This window comes from Alligator mississippiensis, chromosome 3 (genome assembly GCF_030867095.1).
Source record: "Alligator mississippiensis isolate rAllMis1 chromosome 3, rAllMis1, whole genome shotgun sequence".
In the NCBI taxonomy this organism is placed as follows: Eukaryota; Metazoa; Chordata; order Crocodylia; family Alligatoridae; genus Alligator; species Alligator mississippiensis.
In genome coordinates, this window is record NC_081826.1 from 87,481,809 (window position 1) to 87,504,150 (window position 22,342).

The 22,342-nt window shown below is 42.7% G+C and overlaps 1 long non-coding RNA gene across 2 annotated transcripts in view; it reads left to right on the forward strand.

Annotated features, from left to right (window-relative positions):
• The window catches only part of LOC109283073 (uncharacterized), a 93,800-nt gene that overhangs the window by 11,825 nt on the left and 59,633 nt on the right, over positions 1-22,342 (forward strand). Inside the window, exon 2 of one of the 2 annotated variants that reach the window (XR_009460754.1) lies at positions 2,982-3,145. The exons of the other annotated variant lie outside the window; for it this stretch is intronic. This is a non-coding gene — a long non-coding RNA (uncharacterized LOC109283073). The remainder of the gene's footprint in view (positions 1-2,981; positions 3,146-22,342) is intronic. 2 annotated transcript variants of the gene reach the window in all.

Genomic DNA, 22,342 nt, shown 5'->3' on the forward strand with positions numbered 1-22,342 from the left:
AACTTTCCAACTTTAAGGGTGGTTGAATACTGGATTGGATTTCCTAGCAGATTTTAGAATCTCTCTCTATCACTGGAAGTTTTTAAGTGCAGGTTAGACAAACATTTGTCTAGGATAGGGGTGGCTTTATGATTCTGAAAAGGGAGGTGCAGCAGAGACCTCATTGGTGCAGGCAGTGCCATAGCAATGAAGTTTGGTGCCTGGGGCAAAGCCCACAGCGGCAGCCTGCCTTCCATCCGCGTACAGATCTGGGGGGCACGTGCCCTCCCCCCTGATTGCCCTGGAGTGCATGCAGCAGTGGGAGCTACCCTTTCCCCATCCCTGCACCCCCCCGAATGAGCCATTCGTGGTGCTGTCCCATAACCCGTCCCATCTGGGCAGTGCCTGTTGGCACCCCTTCGCTTTGGCACCCAGGGCAGTTGCCCCACTTGCCCTCCCTTTGCTACAGCACTGGGCACAGGGGATAGAACCAGTGGTCAAGACTGGTGGCTGGGTCCAAAGATATTAACACTGAAGAGAAAACTGCATGCACTACACATTGGAAGGTGGCCGGGAGGCAGGGAGTGGGGGTGCAATTGCACTACTGCACCCCTCATGGATTTACCCCTGGTCTGGGATCATTTATGGGATGATCCTGCCCATCACCTCCTGAGGTCCCTTCCAGCCCTATTTACCTATGATACTGTGAATAGCTCTGAAATAGGAGTGCCACAAACATCATACTTCAGAAACCTACTGCTACCCAAAGAAAGGCATTAGGCCATGGCGTGGTTATAGAGCAAGGAAACTCCTTTTTGCCATGTCCTTAGGGCCCTGGATTGTGTTTGGCATGGAACACAGAAGGAAAATGAATCTACTTTCATTATATGGAAGCAAGTATTTCTAGTAGACAAACCAACACGCTCTTATTAAGTATCACAACTTTTAAAATATACAGTGGGATCAGGACAACTTAAGAGGGACACTATGAAGGACAAAGATCAAGAGGAAGAGAACAGGTAACCTCTAACAGAGGGCATAGACTATTTTAGTTATTGTACACCTTGTCTGTAGTCTTCATTTGGAAGCACGGTTCATTCATTTAAAAAAAAAGAGATAGACAGTAACAACAGAGAAACTCTAGTGTCTTGCTGTGCTGAGCAGTGACAGCCACATATGATACTATCTGACCACTAGTCCACTGGCTTTTCAGCCTCTCAGTATCTTCATGACTGCACCCCAGTGAATTCTAGGAATCTCAACTGAAATTAAACAATATCTTGAAGGAACATCAAATAGAAATGCAGAAGATTCATAACTTCCATTTCAAACATTTTCTGAATGACAGCAATATCTATCTTGAGCTATGAGAGAGCCTATTTTCTCATAATTTTACTGGAGTGTTAATACTTGATGTTTTTTTCCCTGTGACAGTTATGAAGGTAGCTACTGTTCACATATAAACTGGAGAGGGCTGGTACTTGTGAATCTAAATGGGACTGTGCCAAACAAAGGAATATTTGTATCACTAGTGACTTCAGAAGAGTCACTTCTGTTGCTTGGTCTTTTGCAACTAATTTTCTCACTCTGATAACTCCATGAAGGAGAATGATTTTGAAGTGACTGTGTAGGAGTGATGCATGATTTCTGCTTTGGTGACATCTATTGCTGGCAATCAGGCAAGAATCAGCCTTACCTACCTGTTCGTTTGAGTGTCAGTTGAAGTACCATAGATCTAGCCCCTTTGTGAAAGGATTTGTCTTAAAAAGCCAAGGTCACAGGGACAGCAGTCAAGGCAATACTTTTTTTATTCTAAAAACTTTAGAAAAACCTAGCCCAATACAGGTAGTAGGCCTAGGCATTGGTTAGGGATACTGCACTTCACAGGGGATAGTTTTTTCTATCTCTAATTTCTGGTGAGCAGCTATAACAACATAAGGTATGGTGTTAAACATGAGACTAACATCTCAACATCAGTAAAATGTTCTTGGCAGAAGACAGAGAGATGAAATTAATTAATTTGGTTCCATGCATTTGTAGGCCTTTCTGTGGAGACTTTTGGGCTGAAATCAGTGATTATTGGCCTGAATTTGTTATTGAATTTGCTAACCTGTACACTAACTTACTCCAAGGCACCCCTCCCCGCCAAAAAATATCCACAGTGTCGATAGCACCAAAATTGTCAATGCATTTTAAAATGTTTGCATCTTATAAAAAAGGCTGCCTCATTACAATGAGTGTGGAGGGGGACATGAGGGAGTTGCAAACAACAAATAGTCATTCTAGCTGTCTAGAATAAAAATGAGGCAGAAAAGGGGAGACTGAGTATCTACTTTGCAGTGGCAGCCTTCCTCCCCTTCTCTCCTCCATTCCCAGGGGATAAAAAGTGCAAGAAGGCTAGGCACAGTGCTAACACTACAACTAGCAATGTCTGCTGTGGCTCAGAGCGAGGCGGCTTGGCTCCTGGACTGTGTTTGTTGTTGTTCATACGGCTCAGGAACTTGGCAGGAGCAGAGCAGCCAGTTCCCACTTTTAGTCCCACAGTCAGGAAAGTCTCACAGCCTGTGGAGGAGACAGACTGACTGAAAGAGCCCAGCCAGCTCCACTGTAGATAAGTTAATGTACACAGAAGGGACGTAAATTACCACGACCCTCAGCAGCAGGACATTGGCCAGGGCCTGTCAAAAAGAGGACAAACGTCGGCAGGCTGCGTGTCTCCCTGACATTTACCTCCAGATAGAGCAGCCTACTGCCCTACAAGGAAGGACCTCTTGGAGCCAGGGTTTCCTTGAAAACAGCTGTGTGTCCCTGACACCTACAAGCTAATGCAGTTTTAATCAGGGGAATTAGCTAAGGGCGGTGGACTGTTTTCCCAAACCATTTGCATGGGGGCAGTAGGGTTTGGTTTTTTTTTCGTAATTCCCCTTTGTGACTCTATTGTCAGATCCATTATGTTTCTTTGTCTGTATTAAACTTTTCCTTTTCTTCCCTCCCCACTCCAGGGAATAAAGCATCTTTTTATCTCCACCCACCAAGCCCTGACGACACTGTTCTGTCTGTTTACATAGTGACATCATGTTCTAGCGCTGTTTAAGTCCCAGAAATAACTGAAAGTGTAAAGCAAACAGGAAGAGGATCTTGATGCAGGCACTGCTGTTACCTCCTTGTGAGTTGTAGTCATATATTTCTGACGCAAAAGACACATCTAAATATATGATATGCTAATAATAACATTCTGTCTTGCTATGGTGCTTTCCATCCGAGGGTCACAGTGTTCAAAAAACATTAACAAAAAGCCTCATAGGGCTCTGTATCATACCTTCCATTTTACAAATGAAGTAGTATGAATTAATCAATTTGAATAGGAGTCAGTAATGGAGCAAAGAATGGAGCCCAAGTCTTTTATTTTCAAGGTATTTATTGTAACCATTAGACTGTGCTTCCTTCTTTATACAAGTTTCTCTGGCAGGAGAGATGAAGATAGATTTAGCAAGGTATAATGAATGGAGGAACAACAGTGTGGAAATCCTCATAAAGCCACCCTCAGAGAGAATACTGTCACAACCCAAGGGTGTGATTTTGTGTGTGTGTGCTTCGGCACTGCTAAATTATTTCCTGCCACGAGGAGCTTTCTTTGCAGGGTGCATTTCTCAGTTGCAAAGAGAAAACCCTGGTGCAAAGAAATTCCCGCCACCCGCATGCAAATTTGTGTCCCACTATTGGCCAGTTCTAAATTATTCCCACGTGGTGGCTAGCGATTGGCTTGCTAGCCGTATAAGAGGCTTGAGTGGTTTCCGCCCAAGTTGGAGAACTCCGAGGAGAACCCCGCAAGGGAGGACTCCGTAACCATCTTGAGGAGAACTCTAAGTGCGCTGCGGAGCTTAACAAACCCCGCATGTGCCTTAGAGGAGGATACAGGGGCTGATCAACCTCTAGCCTCTCCCCGTCGCCTCCCGATCCCTCGACATACCCTTCCCTGCGCGCAAGTTCCACAGAGCCTAGCAAACTTCGTGTGAGTGTATCCAGAGCTCTTTCTCCGAGTTGTTTTCTTTGGTTGACACGACAGGCTCGCGTGTTTAGAGCCTTCAACTGGATTGGACTAGAGGTTCGCGTGGAAGGAACTCTTGTCCGCTTTTCTTCTTTTCTGTCTGTAACTGCAACTCAAGCAAGTTTTCCTGCCTGCACCGCGACCATTTTCGGCGTAAGTAAAATAATCTTTAATCAACCGCTAAGCGTCCAAGCCTAATTCTAGTCCGCCGGCCTGCATTCCCCGACCCGCGTGCCAGGGCTGCTGGCCACAGCCTGCCGCGCGCCCCCGAGGACCTCGGACCGCTCCCGGCCCACACAAATACTACCTTGTATCACAGTCTTATCAATTCAGTAAGACTTCTTGTGCAGCATCGTTCTATTACTAGGAGTAAAGGTTCATAGAGTTTATTACTGTAAGTACCAGAGGTAGAAGGCTTAGCCTTAGAGGAATGGATCTCTTTGCTTTCCCTACAGTGAGAAAAGCATCATTTATACGTATTTTCATGTTGCTTGTACACAGTTGTGCTGACTGTGCTTGGGTTTCTTTTTTGTTGACATATATGGATGTATATTCTGATTGTCCAAAAAGTTTGTAGATTGTTCCTGTGAAGAGACTCATGGGAATCATCCTGACTACACAGGTGCTGAACTATTTGGAAATGGATTTCAGGTTCAGCAAAGAGAGGGCACTGTCCCAGAGACCAGGGTCTGTGTCCAAGGGTCATATTTTGGTCTGGGGGAGATTCTGAACCCCTTCTAGAAAGACTGTGTGAGACTGGAGTAGATAGCTGGAGACCAGAGCAGTCCATGGTGATGTGGACTTTGCTAAACTTGTGGAAGACATTATTCTCTAGTCCCTAAAACTGTTTGGACTGGTGAATGGAGTTGTGGCAGGTGGAAGTTGTTGTCCAACCAAGTTCTGAACCTCAACAAGTTGGGCAATTAATATCCTAGTTCAAATGGATCAGCCATGTTTCTGATGGACTGGGTTTTTAGTGTGTGTAATAATATATGGTTATCTGTTTTTGTTTAGTATTTTCTTCCCAAGTAAAAAGTATTTGTGATTCACTTTCCCCAAGATCTCCTGTGACCTGGCAAGGGGGGGTGGGGAAGGGGGCAATCATGTGCAGACATGACCAGGAAAGATCTACTTTAATTTCCCAGAGTCAGAAATTGGACTGAGGCTCTAGTTTGATTATAGAAAAGTACTCCATTATGTGTTGAACCTATTCTTTGTTGTTGTCACTGGCACCTGGCAGAAAGGTTACATGTATTACTACTATTTATATTGTGGTTGCATCTGGAAGCCTGAGTTCTATACCACAATGTTGCTTTGCTTGGAATTGTATAACTTAACAAGAGCTAGCAATCAAAGTAAGAGATAAGAGCTGTCTGAGGACAGATAGAAAGACACAATAAAACAAATAAACCAAATGGGTCTGCATGACAAAACTTAGTTTCAAATTTGCTATAACTCTGTATTCTGATTCCGTTTTTTAACATTACCATACTTTTCTAGCGACAACTGCCAGCTCAATAAGAATGCAGGACTCATCAAAGGTGTTTTGTTAACAGTTCTGGAGACTCATATGTTCAGTTTCTCTTTTGGGTAGCGCTTGCTGCTTACCCTTGTCTTGCCAGTGGGTCCAAACCCCAAACTCATGCCACGCAGTTTCCTAAGGGCAAAATATGAGAGACTGCAATGTAAGGGATATTATATCTCCCTACTATGACCATCTGTTGTCCTTTTTCCTTCCTTTCCTCATTTTCACCTTTACTTATATGTTTGACCTATTGTGTTCATGGTCACAAGTTCCGGGAAGACTGTTTTAGGCTGGACATAAGAACAAACTTCTTTACCATCTGAGCCCCCAGAGCCTGGAATAGACTCCCCTCAGAAGTGGTGCAAGCACCTACTCTGGACACTTTTAAGAAACACTTGAATGCCTATCTTGCTAGGATCATTTGACCCCAGCCGACTTCCTGCCCTTTGGGCAGGGGGCTGGACCCAATGATCTTGTGAGGTCCCTTCCAGCCCTAATGTCTATGAAATCTATTCCCTAGTGATACAGGCTAGGGACAGACATTCAAAAAGCCTAAGGCAGAATTGATCTATGTTACGTGGTTTTCTGTAAGTGGCATAGTTTAGATCAATAGCGAACATAACACACATTCGTCCTTTGGTGAGTGGGGGGCCGGGGGAGGAGAAAATCTTAGACTTCAGTGGATTTAGAGGTTACTGGGAATTATAAATTGTGGTGTTGTCCTTTAGGATAAAATGCTGTATAAATGTCATATCACTATTAAAAGACCCAGGGGATATAGAAATGCATGAGCAAAAAACAACAACCCACCCCTGCAAAAAAAACCCCAAACCCAAAAACTCAGCACTGGCCAGAAGTGCCATACTTGTTAGCAACACATTCCCAACATGCTGAGGCAGAACAACAAACAGGCTGGTACTTGATTACTTTGGATAGTTCAACCACTTTTTAAAAACTGTGGTCTCATACGTGGAAGCAATCATATTTCAGTCAGGAGGTTAAATATCATTTTACCCAGCATAAATGATACTGTGGAAGTATTAAATTCACACATGAAGGCAGGCCCTGTAACTAACAGAACATGTATTTTTACCTTTTACTTTTTAATTTATATCTTAAGTAATGGGAAAGGTAAGAAAATGAAAGGGAAACATAAATGGGTTGATTAATAAATGGGAAATTGGCTCTGAGGTCGGACCCAGAGAGTAGTGGTCGATGGCAGCGAATCGTTAGGGTGTTCCATGACCAGTGGCGTCCCCCAAGGCTCTGTCTTTGAACTGGTTCTCTTTAACATCTTTATCAACGATGTGGACATTGGTGTCAGAAGTGCACTGGCTAAGTTCGTTGATGACACTAAACTTTGGGGCATAGCATTAACACCTGAGGACAGGCTAGTGATCCAGGCTAATTTGGATAAACTTAGTAAGTGGGTGGACACAAACCCGATAAATGTAAGGTACTTCACTATGGGGGAAAAAAACCCGCAGCATACTTATAGGTTCAGCAGTGCTATGCTTGCTAGCACCATTGCTGAAAGAGACTTGGGGGTCATGATTGACCACAAGATGAACATAAACCACCAATGTGATGTCACAGCTGGTAAAGCAAACAAAACCCTGGCTTGCATCTATAGATGCTTCTCAAGTAAATCTCAGGATGTCATCCTTCCACTGTACCCGGCCTTGGTGAGGCCACAGCTGGAGTACTGCATCCAATTCTGGGCTCCGCAATTCAAGAAGGATGTCGAGAAGCTTGAGAGAGTGCAGAGGAGAGCCACGCACATGATAAGAGGGCAAGAGAATAGGGCTTATGAAGAGAGGCTAAGAGCTATGGGACTCTGCAGTCTGGAAAAGCGCAGGCTCAGGGGGGACCTGGTGGCTGCTTATAAGTACATAGGGGTGTGCATCAGGACCTGGGAGAACGTCTGTTCACCAGAGCGCTCCAAGGAAAAACAAGGACAAATGGTCATAAACTCCTACAAGACCATTTTAGGCTGGACATAAGAAAAATTTTCGTTACAGTCAGAGCCCCCAAGACCTGGAATAGACTCCCTCCAGAAGTGGTGCAGGCACCTACTCTGGACTCATTCAAGAAACGCTCGGATGCTTATATTGCTGGGATCCTTTGACCCTAGCTGACTTCCTGCCCCTGGGGCAGGGGGCTGGACTTGATGAACTTCAGGTCCCTCCCAGCCCTAATGTCTATGAAATCTATGAAATAACAGGTACAAATTCAGGATAAAATGATGATCTTGATGATCTACTAACTTACACTTATTTTATGACTGGTGTAACTCCATTGATGTTAGAGTTACTCAGAGTTTGGCAGCAGAACAGAGAAAAAAATCAAAACTAAAATATATATACTGCACAATTTGGGGAGTTTAGAATACAGAATTCTGGCCACATATGGAGGAACTCTGCCACACCTCCTAGAGAGAGCCTTGCTATTCAATAAGTGGCTCTGCAAGAAGAGACCACATCCTCCGTTTGTATTTAGCTCCTAGTGTGAAGAGGCACTAACCCTGTTTGAGTATTACCATGTGTACTACTGCAAGACAAACAACAAACAGTTGTTCATTCTGTCTCTGAATACAATAACCAAATCTCTTCAAGGCCCTCTTTTCTCTGTTTAGTTACATTTCTCCAGGTCCGTCAGCTCTGTTGCATTGATGTTCTGTACCACTGCATTACACTAATGCGCTTTTGAGGCTAATATATGTTCTCATCTCTTCCAGGATGGAACACCCTCTCCATTTCCCTCTAAAATGCATTCACATTTCTGGCACTGAAAATCTTTATCTTTATGTGTTGCTTTGAGCACACCCACTGCTTCCTGACTTTAAACAGTTATGGGCCAGATAGAGATTTACTGGCATCAGATGATGGTTTCCTTAAAGCTGCTTTAAATCATGCTTTTCATACAGTGAACACGACACAACTGTAATTCAGTTGGACAGAAAGTGGGGACTAATTTCCCAAAAGTGAATGTATCTTTAGTAAGATACTAAAATGTGAATAAACACCTTTGAATGTTGAAAAGCCAGGAGTGAAAGGGTCAGGATTATAATCTGTGTCTCTGAGCCTATCTCTATGTTTTAAGTTCCAAAAAAGTTAAAAATCAGGAGATGGACAGATTTTTGGTTCTAATTTGGATGGGACTGAAATCTCACAAGAACACTCAGTCTCACAAGAAATTGCCCGCCATGATGGAAAGCTTATGATCTAAGATGATCTTCAGCTATATCTACTATTGTGTATCAAACTTGCTTAAAAACAAGTCATAAGATCTGGGTGCCATGGACTTCAAAATGGTACCAGAACTCTAGCATTAATTGAAATCTCAGACCTTACGCTTCTAACCTTACACTTCTGGAACCAGATCCAAACACTGCCTTCTTAGTCCTTCTGTAATTTTCAGAAATGGAGCAGAAAAAGACTTGTATAATATAGATTTCTTTTTTAGTCCTGGTCTGCTTATTCCTCTTTACATTTTTTAAATGATTGGCTCTATAGGGTTCCCCCACTCTTCACTGCTTCTATGCAGAACACAGTTAGGATGAGATTAGCTTTACGTTATTTTGTGGTTTCAGCTTTCATTTTGTTCACATTTCTCCAATTTCAAAATGATTATTGCCCTTTGTTTCAAATGGGACCTCTGTTGTGACTTATCCTTGAAATGGATAGGGGTAACATACAGAGTTCTTCTGGAAGGAGGACTCCCCAGTTTTATCTTTTGTGACTGATGCACTCTGATAACATTGCTGTCTTCTCTTTGGCTTCAAAGTATCTTGTGATGAGCTCCAGGTTTATCATACTGAGCATGAAGCTTTACTGGTGCAAACCAAGATTAAACCAGCAAAATCTGACCCACAGGCATTGAGAAGAATCTTGGGGGTACCCCTGATTCAGAGAAATATTTACTCAGCCTTCCATAGAAGGCCTCTGGCTTCTTTCATTAATGTATCCCCTCCCCAGTACCTAGCACTTCAATCATCCAGAGGCTTGGAAGTTTACTCAGATTTTTATCCAGATTTCTTTGAAGGGATGGATTAAGGCAGGAACCTTGGGATGCAGGCCAAGAAGCATCTACAGAGCAGCAAACCAGTGAGAAACCAAGATTCTATCCAGGGGAGCTGGCTAGGGAAAAGTGAAGGAGTCCATTCGAGGGAGGTCAACAGGAAGGAATCGTCTGGCTGAGGATGGAGGGCTCCATTGGGGAGCTGAGCAAGGAAGATGAAAGAGAATGGGGGAGGGGATAGTCTATGTTGGAAGGGGTGTGGGAGAGCAAAGTTTAGCAAATGCAGACCCCAGTCTGTCTTAAGCCACTCCTGCCTCCTGGGTCTGGAAATCAAGCTGCAAATCTTGTAAGAACAGGCTTTTTTGTGAGACATTTTGTACTCCCTGGTTCTGGCTGAATCAGAATCACTGATGGAATATCCTGTTAACATAGTGCAGTTTACGTTGTGGAAGAGATGAATAAGAGGAGACATGAAGAAAGCATGCAAAGTAATAAATGAATAGAGGAAGAAGATTGGGAATGTCTATTGCCCCTTTCCCATAGTGCAGGGGAAAAGAACATTTAATGAAACTGAAAAGTAGCCAAATTTAAAACTACTATTTAAACGACTATTTTAAAAATTAAAAGCTACTGTTTAAATTACTATTTTAAAAATTAAAAGCTACTATTTAAACTACTATTTAAAAAGGGAAATACCTTTACAAATACTCTTAGTCATTATGGCTCATTGGCACAAGATAAAATTGAGACTAAGAGCTTAAAAGGATTGAGCAAAGAATTAGATACATGCAAAGATGACAAAACTATGCTGAGTTATAATACTAGCAATTAAAAAAATCCTGCTCTGTTCAGAAACAGAGAGCTTTGGTTTCAGGACTGTCAGTTTATTTCTGTCTAATATGGGCGTGAAATAATTCGATTAAGGTGGTGAGATTTTATTTTGAGCTGATTAAAATTTTGTCAGTGGAAAAATTTTCTGTTTAAAAAGTGCTGATTCAGCAGAATCTCCATGTTCTGTGTGAATGTGTCAATTCCATAAAAGGTTGAGATGGAAACCAAGCAGGTTGGCTGCATATTTCTCCGTTGGGCAGCTGGTAGCAGGCTGGCTGGCAACTTAGATTGTTCCATGTTGCTGGGAATTCTGTAATGTCAAGTTTTTGTTCTGAGGCAGAATAAAATGAAACTTTGACAACCAAAGATTTTCACAAAACAGAAATTCCTGTCTTCGGCCACCTCTCACGTTTTATTTTTATTGTGCATGTTTGTTTTTGATTGTATCTGAGCTGGGTCTTTATACTTGATTATTTTTTCTTAATAAAACCAATTAGACCCTTTTACTGAATAAATATATTTGTGTCCCAAACTTTTTCTCCTTCTCACACAGCAGTGGAAAGTAGAAGCAACTTCCCTGACTTTAATGGAGCTTTATGTCAGTGAAATTAAGCTCAAAACCAGGCTTAATATAGGAAGTATGGCATGTAATCCTGAAACTGTTTTTTTAATCATTCATATAAATGTAGTCAAGCTCTTTTTGGGTAGAGGAAGTATCTTACTCTTGTAAACTCTTCTTTCCCAAATGTGAATCCCCTCACCTCTACAATACCTCAAAAATTCCTTGATTCATATTAATGGCTACATTTTAAATTATAGAATTTTTTATGCCTGAATTATAAATTTGGGCTACGAAGAATGTAGGACCCAATCCAAACCTTTGCCAGAACCCAAGCAAGTTTTTAATCCCTGGAAACATTTGGACAACCCTTTTCACTCCATTTATTTTAATTCTCTTCCTTTAATTCTCCTTAGTTCCAGGATCCAATTAGGACCAGAATTACTAAGACAAAATATTTCACATAAGAAGCTCTTCTCACATGTGTGTTTGCAACTGGACCATATGCAGAAAGGACCAGGAAATCTGTATGAAAGCCTAACTGGATAACATTTCAAGTCTAGCTCTGAGATGCTGCTTGATATGTATAGGCTACAGGGGTAGGGTTCATCATGTGCTAATGTAAGCACAACTCTTGTATCTTGAATAGCAACACAACAGCAACACAATGGGGGAAGTGACAAGTTATTTCCAGTTGCTTGCTTGCTTGCTTTCTCAATAGTGTTTGTTTTAGAACTGTTTTTATGGTTAATGTTTAACCTTTTTCCTTTCCACAGTAACGTTCATGTTATCAGTTCCATTGCTGAAGGTCACAGCTAAAATAAAAGTCATATCTTAACTGTGAATAAATAACACATGCAGAAATTAATTGAATGGGACTGACTCAGACACCTTTTAAGGTTTTCTTTACCTACGAATGTAAGCAAATGGTGTAACCATGTCCTTTTTTGTCCCATGAGCTGAAAAGAAAGCAAGGGAGCTTGAATGACCTATTGTGTTGCATACACACTCAGGGTCCATTAGGAAGGCTCTTGTTCTGAGAGCTAACTACTGTAGGAAGCAAACAACTGTATACATTTATAATACAAATGAACAAGCTTACCCACATAGAGAATTTCTAATCAGTGGAACTCTCTCTGCTAAGGAAGAGCTATAGAAAGGCTTTTGATAGATATTGTGCTCCAATGAATGATAACTGTGGTTTTGACTGATGTTGGGACCTGTCTGATAAGAGCTCTATAGATAAAAACAACTGCTTTTGGGGAATGCAAGACTAATGCATCAATTATTCAATTAAGCAAACAAATGCAAATCAAACCAATTTATCTCTCATGTTTGGGGACCTGAAAAATTTCAGATAAATAGGAATTCAGTGAAAGAAGGGAGTTACTGAGCCAGTTATTCATCTGGAGGGACAGTCCCCCTGAGATCTGGTAAGTGAGCTTCAAATTGAGAGCTAAGACAAACAAGGCTTTCCTATAAATCTAAAACTGTGTTCACTTGGAGTTTGAGGCAAAAAAAAACTCTTTAAAGAAGAGGCAAAGAAGGAAAAGAAACATATTAGCTGATAAAGATTTTGAAATGTCAACAGGAATTGTTCCATGTGTGTTTTGTAAATCTATATACTTGATACATTGTATGTAAAATACCAAATGGTCAATGTTTTTTTCCTTAATTTGAATTAAATGATTGATTTACCTGGCATCCAAGTACTGAGAAAAAAGGCTCCATCCAGTTATGTTGGAAAGCATAGAGCCCCTTATTTGTACATCAGAACAAAATGATGAAATATATCCAATGATTGATTTGCACCTGAGCAGAAAGTGTTATTCTTATTCATGATCTACTACTTTTACCTGCTTTTCTGAAACATACAGACTGAGTTCTGTTTCATTAATCATTTCTCAGACAGTTGCTAAGGGCCTGGTTTTGTCACAAATTGGGTAGAATTTATTTACTTCAGTGGCCAGTTGATGTGTATCGGACTGCTTGAGTAATTGCATTTTACTCAGTGTGGCAAAACCAGATTCTAAAGTTCCTTCAGTCTTGGTGGGAACAGAAAAGCTGCAGAAATTCTTAAAAGGTTTTCTATTCTATAGAAATTCCACATACAGGTGCCTGTATCACAATTGCCAGTAAATTTTCATTTACATTGGTTCACTGAATAGCCAAGAAACCCAAATGTTTGAATTGCTTCAGTTATATAGTTTTCTGAACATGCAACCATCTACATGAGAGTTTAAATAAATGTAATCTTCAGATGATATAAGTAGCATCCCTGGAGTAGGTGCATGTCAGGAAATTTGCTGGAGTACTTTCCATACTGATAAACCTTATTTATTAATGGCCAATAGAGGGCAATTGTCAGCTTACATGAGTTAGAGACACCCAGAGGCTGCTCTAGCTTTTGTAGAAGGCTGACCTGGGCTCTGGCTTTCACTAGGAGCAGAGATACAAAAAAGGGAGCTTTAATGTCTTATGCCAAGTGTAGCTCAGCTGGACATAAGATATGGGTTAATATCTCCATCAAGGTAAAAATAAAGCCTTGGCATGTGAGCCTTCAAGGACATAATTTACCCAACTATAAAAGGAATATGTAAGGGTAAAGGATTTATAACAGGAATAGAAATATGCAGAATGATGTAGCATTTGCATGAGTGTTAAACTTATTGACAATGATTACTATTTTCCTAAAAGACATTTGACTTTTCAAGTAAAAATTAGCATTGCAGCCTTATTCACTAAATTTGAATTCAGCTTTGAGGCTGAAGAGTTACAGTCCACGACTGAAAGTGAAAGTGGTTGTCACAAACATACATTTTTTTCAGGAAACAAACATTGGCAAATAGACAAATAAGTGGTTCTGTCTTACAGTGTGAGCCAAAAGCTTAATTTTCTGGCTGATAATGGCAGCACTAATGCTGAGGGTGAGAAACCTCTTACAAATTTAAGTGATATAAGTTTTCAAAAGAAACCAAAACTCTGTTGAAGAAATGGGCAGTGTTGCACTGCATCTTTCCACCCAGCAAAAAACTTACGACGCAAATGATTCCAATAGCAACAACATTTCTCTCTAACTGCCAACACAGACTTAGCTGGCACCATCGCAACTACCTCACCCAAAATGACTGCCTATAGCACTTCTCAGTCCAAATAGGAAGGTCAGTATTTTGCTGTACATCAAGGGGCCCAGACAGAGAGCAGGTTTTCACACTTTTCATCCCCCCCCATTAGGAAGGACTATTCCATTTTCTAGTTCAGGGGTCAGCAACCTATGGTTTGTGGACTGGATTTGGCTCAAGGAGCCTTTGTATTTGACCTGCAGAGCCACAGTGTTGGCAGCATTAGACAATGAAGGCCTGTGCCTATGCTGTGCTGCGCTGCACCACAGCTATGGGCTTTGGTGGAGGGGAAGCTTTCCCTGCACTGGATCACAGCTGGATGTCTGGGAGAAGCAGTGAAAGCAGCTGGGTTCTAGTGACTGCTTTCCTCAGGCCCAAGCTGTTTTTCAGTGCCCACCTGCGTCAGACCTGACAGATTCCAGCCCCCTGTCAGAAAATGTTGCTGACAACCCCTTTTCTAGTTGAAGGACTAAACACATGGTGTTTCCCTATGTAACCTCTAGTATCTGATGGGTATGGGACCAGGGTCCTAACTTTATGCTGTGGTCCAAGTCACTGTCTGTCATGCTTCCCTGCTTTATTTTCGTTCCTCATGTAACATCACATCACTTCATATAATACATTTGTTTCTGATTATAGGCAATGTATAATGGCTCAGCTCAGTGCCTTACAGTATGCCATGGCTTCGTGCCATGGGAAAACATATTCGTAATTTTTATGACCCCAGTACAGCAATGATGCATTCTTTGAAACAGAGTAATATAGAGAGGAATTATTTTGTAGCAGTACTAGGCATCATTACTCACAGCAGACATGCACATGAACTCATTAAGCCTTTGCTTTGTTATCTTTTGGTATTTCAGAACATGTGCTCTGAATGTCTTGTTCTTCCAAATCCAACAACATGTCCCCTTTCCACCCCCTCTGCCTAAAAATTAGAATTAGGTCACAAAAATCTTAATCTCTGATCTTGGGGCCAGATTCTCTTTTCAGTGTAATACTGGAGTGAATCTGAAGTCAGGAGTATTTTTTCATATTTAAATGGTGTTTAACAAACATTGGTGGAATGGTAATAGTGAGGGTAGAGAAAAAAAAGATGACCTGAAGTAGGTGGCTTGGTTCAAATGGACTGCTAAATCTTACTTACTCCAGAAGGAGAAACAAAAGCTGTATTTGAGGAAATAGGTAACAAATTCAATTAAAACAGAACCCTGTCATGGCAAGCTTTTTGGGGCAGCAATTACTTCTATGTACAGTGCATAGCCCAAACGAATTGGGGGGTTCGGGCACATACTGCAAATATGTTTTGTTGTTATCTATATTTCAGTAAAGTGTTGACTTGGATAGTGTCAGAGAACTAACCTTGGGAATGGAAAGGCTAATGCAGGCTTCACTGAAGGTGCATCATTTCGCAAGCCAAAATACTGGCATCATAAAAAGTATTCAGATATTAATTACAGAAGATTGGTGAAAAGTTAGGTACAGAGTCTACGCGCTTTTCTCTGTCCAACTGGCAGAATACTCATTGGAAGTCTCCCTCTGAGACACCTTTGCAGCTACAGTAATTGATCACAAGACACTGTAATTGAAGAAACAAACGTCAATATAATAGTGTACAAATGAGTTCTGTGGGGCCCATGGTATTATATGTCATTTAAATGCCACCCAGCAAACTTGATGCTTATAAGAAATTAACCCCAAAAATTACATAAACAGTGAGTGAGCCATTGTGGATGTGTAGCAATAGGAGTGTTTCTGATGCTACATCAGCAGAGATCAACACCGCAGAGGACTACACAACAGTTAGCTGCATTTAAAGTAATAGCAATGTGAATACCAATACATCATAAAAAGTATTTTGTGTGCAGACATATCTCACACTGTTAAGGGAACCAATCACTAACTTCTGCCCTTTCTTTTGCTAGAGTGAACAAAGTCTCATGGACTGACTCACTTCAGCAGAACTGTTTTTATCTCCCTCTTCCTCCCATCCCACCCATCAAGTAAAAACATTCGCCACCAAAACATGACATTTCATTGAAATGTTTTGCCCTTAGAGGGAAACAGTCTTTGAAAATTCTTTTACACTTGCTATAGGTTCCAAAAGTTGAACATTTAAAACCTGTTTTTCTATTTTTTCTTTAAATGTACCCCCTTTTCAGCCACCAGACTCAATAAATTGAGGTGTGATGATTCCCTCCCCCACCCCCAAATAGTTCTTTCTTTGTAACTTCCCCTCCCACCCCCCCCCAAAAAAAATCAGCTTTGGAAGCATTAAAATAGAAAGCTATGGGGAGCAGGGGTGAAAAGAAAGAGTAAGAACAAAACCCCAATTATTCATTTTATTTAATTTAGTGGCATCAAGTTGAAAACATGGAGGAAAAAGAAACAAAAAAAATTAATGCAAATATTGAATTTTGCAACATGAACAACTTCAGAAGTCTCATGAGATTCTTCTTTTTTGTTTTGTTTTTTTAATCTAGTTCTGTGGGGTAGTGTTCTCAAAGGAATAATAAATCAAAACCAGAATGATACAAGCACAAGAGGTGTGCTGTGCTACATATATTGGAAGACTGGATCACACTGGATCAAATTCAGCCTTGCTGAAACTATGTTAACTTCAGTGGATATATTTCTTTGTCCCATTGAGAAAAAGTTCTTTATTTTACAAGAAAGGGATTAAGGTGAATGTTAGGGTGGAAAGATTTGTTAGGAGGGACTGAAAGTTACTCTATCAGCATTTCACTGACTTTCTCTTTTGTACTCTGCTTGAACTAGATGGCTTTGGGAACACAAGTCATTCCACAAACAACCCATTCTTGTACAAGATTGACATACCAACTGCATTACCTACCTTGGGTCTCCTACATATTGTCATGAACTTATCTGAATTCTCACAGATGTGTACTAACATTAGAATCCTTTCTATAGCCTCAAAATGCAGTAAATCTGCCCATGCAGTGAGTCAGGATTTTGTCATGCTAAGTGCTAGAGAAAATCTGCATGAACTGATAACAACAAAGCTAAGAATAGTCTGTGTCTTCTGAGACTGGTTTTGGCTTAATATCATCCAGAAGATGACTTAAGTCAATTCCCTTGTGCTTTGTGGAGTGGTTAGGTGGAAATTTTGAATCCAGTATATCAACTGGACCTCCCTCATTCTTTAACCCTATTTCAAATGCCGTCTTCCATGGTGAGTTGACTATTGTTAGTTCCCAAACTAAATTAGTGGCATGTAACTTCCTTGGACACACCAAGGAGTGCAATTAAATTTATTGGACTAAATTTTCAGTTGCCTTAAGATGGCCCTGAAATTCACCCGTGCAATTTTGATCACTCACATTTTTGCATATGTAAAAGAGATCAGTAAACATCCAGGCTAGGGACAGACATTGCACATAAACTTGTTTAAGTGATCAGAAACTAGTTTAAATCTGTAATAGAACAGATGTTCAGTGTACATAAACCAGTTTGAAAATGGCTGAAACCAGTTTGAGATAAACCTGGTTGAATGTAGTATCAGACTTAACTGATTTGGGTCAAACCAGTTTATGCTATGTCTGTCCCAGACCCCTTGCTGGTTTAAAATAAACCAGACTCCCCCAGCATCCTGGCATGCTCTCTGGGCTGGATGGGGCTCTCTGTTCCACACCAGAGCTAGCCCCTCCCCTCTGCTCCCTGGTTGGAGTTCCTGCAGACTGCATGTACAGCAGGGTCTGCCTGGCTTCCCCCTGCCCCTCACTGCTCACTGCTTAAACAAGAATCCCCTCCTCCTTCCCTCCTAGCTCCCACAGCATGGACCCCAGCCCCATGGACCCTAGACATGTGGTATGCTAGCTAATGCCGAGAGGTGTCTGTATATGTCTCCAATTTCACTGGAATAGGCAGACAGTGGCACTTAGGGCATCAACAGATGCATGCACTGTACAACCTCCCTTGCCTCAATGCTAGCAGGGGTCTGGCAACACTTCCACCCCTTGAGCAGCCAGTGGGGAAAAGCCTGGGACGGTGCAGGTAGACTTCCCTAATCAGAGGTCCTGCCAGGGCCTGGCCAACCCAGCTCAGTACTGTGCAAAGGAGGGGAGGGCTGCTCTAGCACCCCCCAGCTTCTAGGCTGAGCCACTGCAGGCATGTGCCTGAATTTCCTCAGTCCAGAGAGAATGTCTCTCCAGTTACAAACCAGTTCTGCCTAGCCAGGTTAGACTAACCTGCAAAGATTGAATCAATTCAGCCTCAGGCTTTTTGAATGTCTGTCCCTAGCTCTAGACATCTGAGTGTCGTGGCTCAGATATGACCTGTGGACAGAAATGTGCATGTGAAAGTTTAAAGGCTGCTTTGAAAAATTTGGCCCATGGAAAGTTGACCCTATCCTAAATGGGTTCATTTGAAGAGAACAGAAGGAATGCTTTTTCAACAGCCAGTATGACAAAACTGCATTCTTTGAGAATGGAAATCCTATGAAGAGATTCACACAGTGAGCATGGTTTGGTCAGACACATAATATTAAGATACAATCATCGCCTCTTGTGGGCTAAAAAATGAAAATACTGGATAGAATCCCACCTCCCAGCTTCATGCTTGTCAAGAAAAGGATCTATTAGTTTCTGAAAGAAATAATAATGCAAAGTAGCCAAGGGGAGCTATGTGAACTGGCATTTAATCAATATTTCATAGAGGTTGTTCCCCTCTTTATTTTTTCATAATTCTCAGAACTGTAGTTATCAAACAAGATTTTTCTGTTCCAGCCTTTCACTGCTCTTCTCTTGCAGTGAAATTACAGAACTCTGGAAGGATTTACTTTCTTCCTTTTGTAATGATGATCTGTATCATGAAGATGATAAACTCCCAATCAAGGCCACATAAGAATTGGGAAAACTTTTTGCCACAAAAGAAAGCAGGAAATGTTGGAATTCATTTAATTTTTGGTTCTGAGAGTAATTTTTTCCAAAGGCTTCTAAGTGGCCAAATTCTGCTTTCACTTGCACCAATGGAAAAATATTGGCTTAGCTTTGTGCTTCCCTGCATCTTGTGCAGTCATTTTACATCAGGGTCAAAGTCTATGAAATGTGAGTAGAAATGCCAGTTTTCAGTCAGTTTTATCGGTATAAATGACTGGCTGTGATTTCTAGCAAGTGCAATAGAAAAGTGCCAAATATTACTGTCTTGTATAGCTAAAATCTCTTAAATCGATCCTACATTCACTGATTTGACTCGGAAAATGTAGATTGGAATTGTTATTGCATGTCCTGCTAAGATGATCTTCTGATGTTCTAGAGCCCAGAGACCTAGCAGGGCAGCCACAATACCCAGGGCAGTGCCAACTGCTCCAGTGCCCCTGCTCCCTGACAAAGGCAGCACCTGGGCTGCTACCCCAATTGCCCCCTTCCCCCTTTTACATTACTGATGTAACTTTGCCCTACTGATAGCTTAAAAGGTTTGGCTCAGAAAGAAGAAGAAGAAAGAAGAGAAGCTGGTCATGTTAGTGTGAAGTCAGCAGAAGGTAGGGTAGGGTGGCATTGGAGCTAGGGACAGATATTCAAAAAGCCAGAGCCTGAATTGATTCAATCTTTGCAAGTTAGTCTAACCTGCCTAGACTGAACCAGTTTGCAACTGAATAGACATTCCCTCTGGATTGAGGAAATGCCGGCACATGCCTGCAGTCACTCAGGCCAGAAGCTGGGGGGGCAGGGGAGGGTGCTAGTGTGCACCCTTGGCTGCAGGAGAGCTATGCTGGTGGAGGTGTGGCCAGCCCCGGCACTAGCCTGGAGTGAACTGGCTGGGGAGGGGGTTGAATTCCCCCCTCTCTGTCCTATGGACCTGAGCTGGGGTCCACCTGGCACTCCCCAAACACTGCTGCAGCAGCAGGGGCCCCCTCTGCCCCTGGGGGATTGCAGTGGGGTCTAACTGGTGCTGCTTGCTCCCTGCACCAGGAGAGCAGCAGCATAAGCCCCATCCTGCCTCCTCCACCAGACACTGGAGGGAGGGGGGAAACCCCCCTCCCCCTGCTCCATCACCTAAGGGGCCCATGCCGGCCAGCCTCTGGCTGCCCCCCTCTACTGCTGGAATGGTGATGGGGGAGAGACCATGATGGGGGCTGTAGCCCCTGTCGTGGTGTCCTGGAGTGCCAGCCTTTTCCTGGCGGGGGAGGCCGCACTGCAGGGTGGGCAGAGCTGCTTCAGACTGTACAGGGTGAGTGGTGGTGGCGCTGAGGGGGATTTAGGGGGCTATGGCCCCATCTGAACCCCAGTGCCACTGCTTGCCCTGCGCAGTCTGCAGCAGCTCTGACACCCTTCTCCCCACCCCGTTGCTTGTAGTCTCTGCCTCCCGTCCCCAGCTGGGAGGAGGCTTGCACTCCCTGGACACTGTTACAGGGGATGCTGCCCCTATCAAGGGCCCTGCCCCCTTGTCACTCCAGCAGCAGGAGTGGGGCGAGGCCACAGGCTGGCCAGCATAGGCCCCTTAGGGATGGGGGCAGGGAGGGGGGTTATTTCCCCCTCCCTCCAGCATCCAGAAGAGGGGGCTTATCCCACTGCTCACCCCTTGCAGGGAGTGAGCGGCGGCCGTGGTGGTGGCCAGACCCTGATATGGTCCTGAGGGGGCAGAGGGGGAAATAACCTCCCTCCCTGCCCCTTCGGCCTCAGGAGGCCATGCCGGCCAGCATCTGGCCGCACCCCCATCACTGCAGCAACAAAAGGGGAGTGCTAGGTAGACCCTGGCTTGGGTCTGTGAGATGGGGAGGTGGGAATTCAACCCCCTCCCTGGCCAGTTCACTCCAGGCTACTGCTAGGGATGGCTACACTCCTGCTGCAGGAGCAGCTGGAGAAATGTAGGTTTGTACTGGTGGGAAGAGGGGAGGTAGGGTGGGGAAGTTAACTTCTTCCCTGCTCCCTTCCAGGCCAGCATCTAGCCAGGCCTCCACCCCTGCCTGTCCCTGTCCCGGCTTGGGAGCAGAGTGGCGGGGCCAGCCCTGCCCTGCTGGGGCAGAAAGCACAGCCCAGAGACTGGTTTAACAGAACAGGAAGGGGTCTGGGACAGAAGTTGCATAAACTGGTTTGAGCTCATCAGTTAAGTCTGATACTGTATTCAACCAGGTTTATCTAAAACAATTTTGGCCATTTTGAAGCTGGCTTATTTGCGCTGAACTTCTGTTCTGTTACAGGTTTAAACCAGCTTCTGATCACTTAAACCGGTTTATGTGTAATGTCTGTCCCTAGCCTTATAGACTTTCTGGTTCAGAAATGCACATGCTTTAGTAGGCAACACCCTACTTCATCGAATGCTATGACTGGACCAGTGGTTCTCAACCATTTTGGATTTGAGTCACCCCTCCCTAACTTTTGTGGGACCCCATTTAAAAATGAATGTATATATTACAGTGCCTTACCTCCTTACACAGAGGCTGGGCAGTAGGGTTGGGGGATCATCTATGCAATGACAAGCCTGAGCCTCATGTACCTGCTTAGCTCACCTGGCTCAATTCACAAGCTCAACAATCTCAAATAACTGGAATATTCATAGTCCATTCATAGCATCTGATGAAGTAGGCTGCTGCCTACGAGTGCTTATGAATTCCAGAAAAAGGAGGCACATGAAAAGCATCTCTACACCTAAGAAATCACTGGGCATCATATAGAGACCTTGCTCTGCTATACTCTGGTGTAACTAGAACAGCCTTCAGCAAGGGGACTGGCTCAGTGTGATTAATCACATTCAAACCCCAAAGATTAACTATTGTTTGGAAAGGCACTTAAGGCTTAATACTTGTTTTCTCACTTGTAAATTGACAGTGCTATTTTCTGTATGTAACTCTTCTTTAACAAAAAACCCAAACCCTCAGGAATCATTTCTTTCTTGGCTGAGTGACAGTTTTCTTTGAAATGTAGGATTCATCCTCGCTCAGAGCCATTTTTATTTTGTATAGATTATACTTTACCCTGGCCCCAAGAATAAGCAGGTGTCTTCTGGGAGACTGTCATGCCACATAGTGTTATGGCATGATAATTATTATAAAGTATAATATGTTCCTTATAAAGTATCATAAATAGATGATATAGAAGACTATCTTGCCCCATACTGTTTATACCTGTTGGATTATTGGAAAGGGTAGTATGGGCAGTGAATTAGCCTCTCAAACCTCACATGTATTTACATTTAGAAAATGGGGTTCAAAGATTTAAACTTTGGAGGAGGGAAGCTTCAGTATTTGTTCTCTGCTAAGCAGTCCATCTTTCAGACAAGAAAAAAATGCTGTGGTCAAG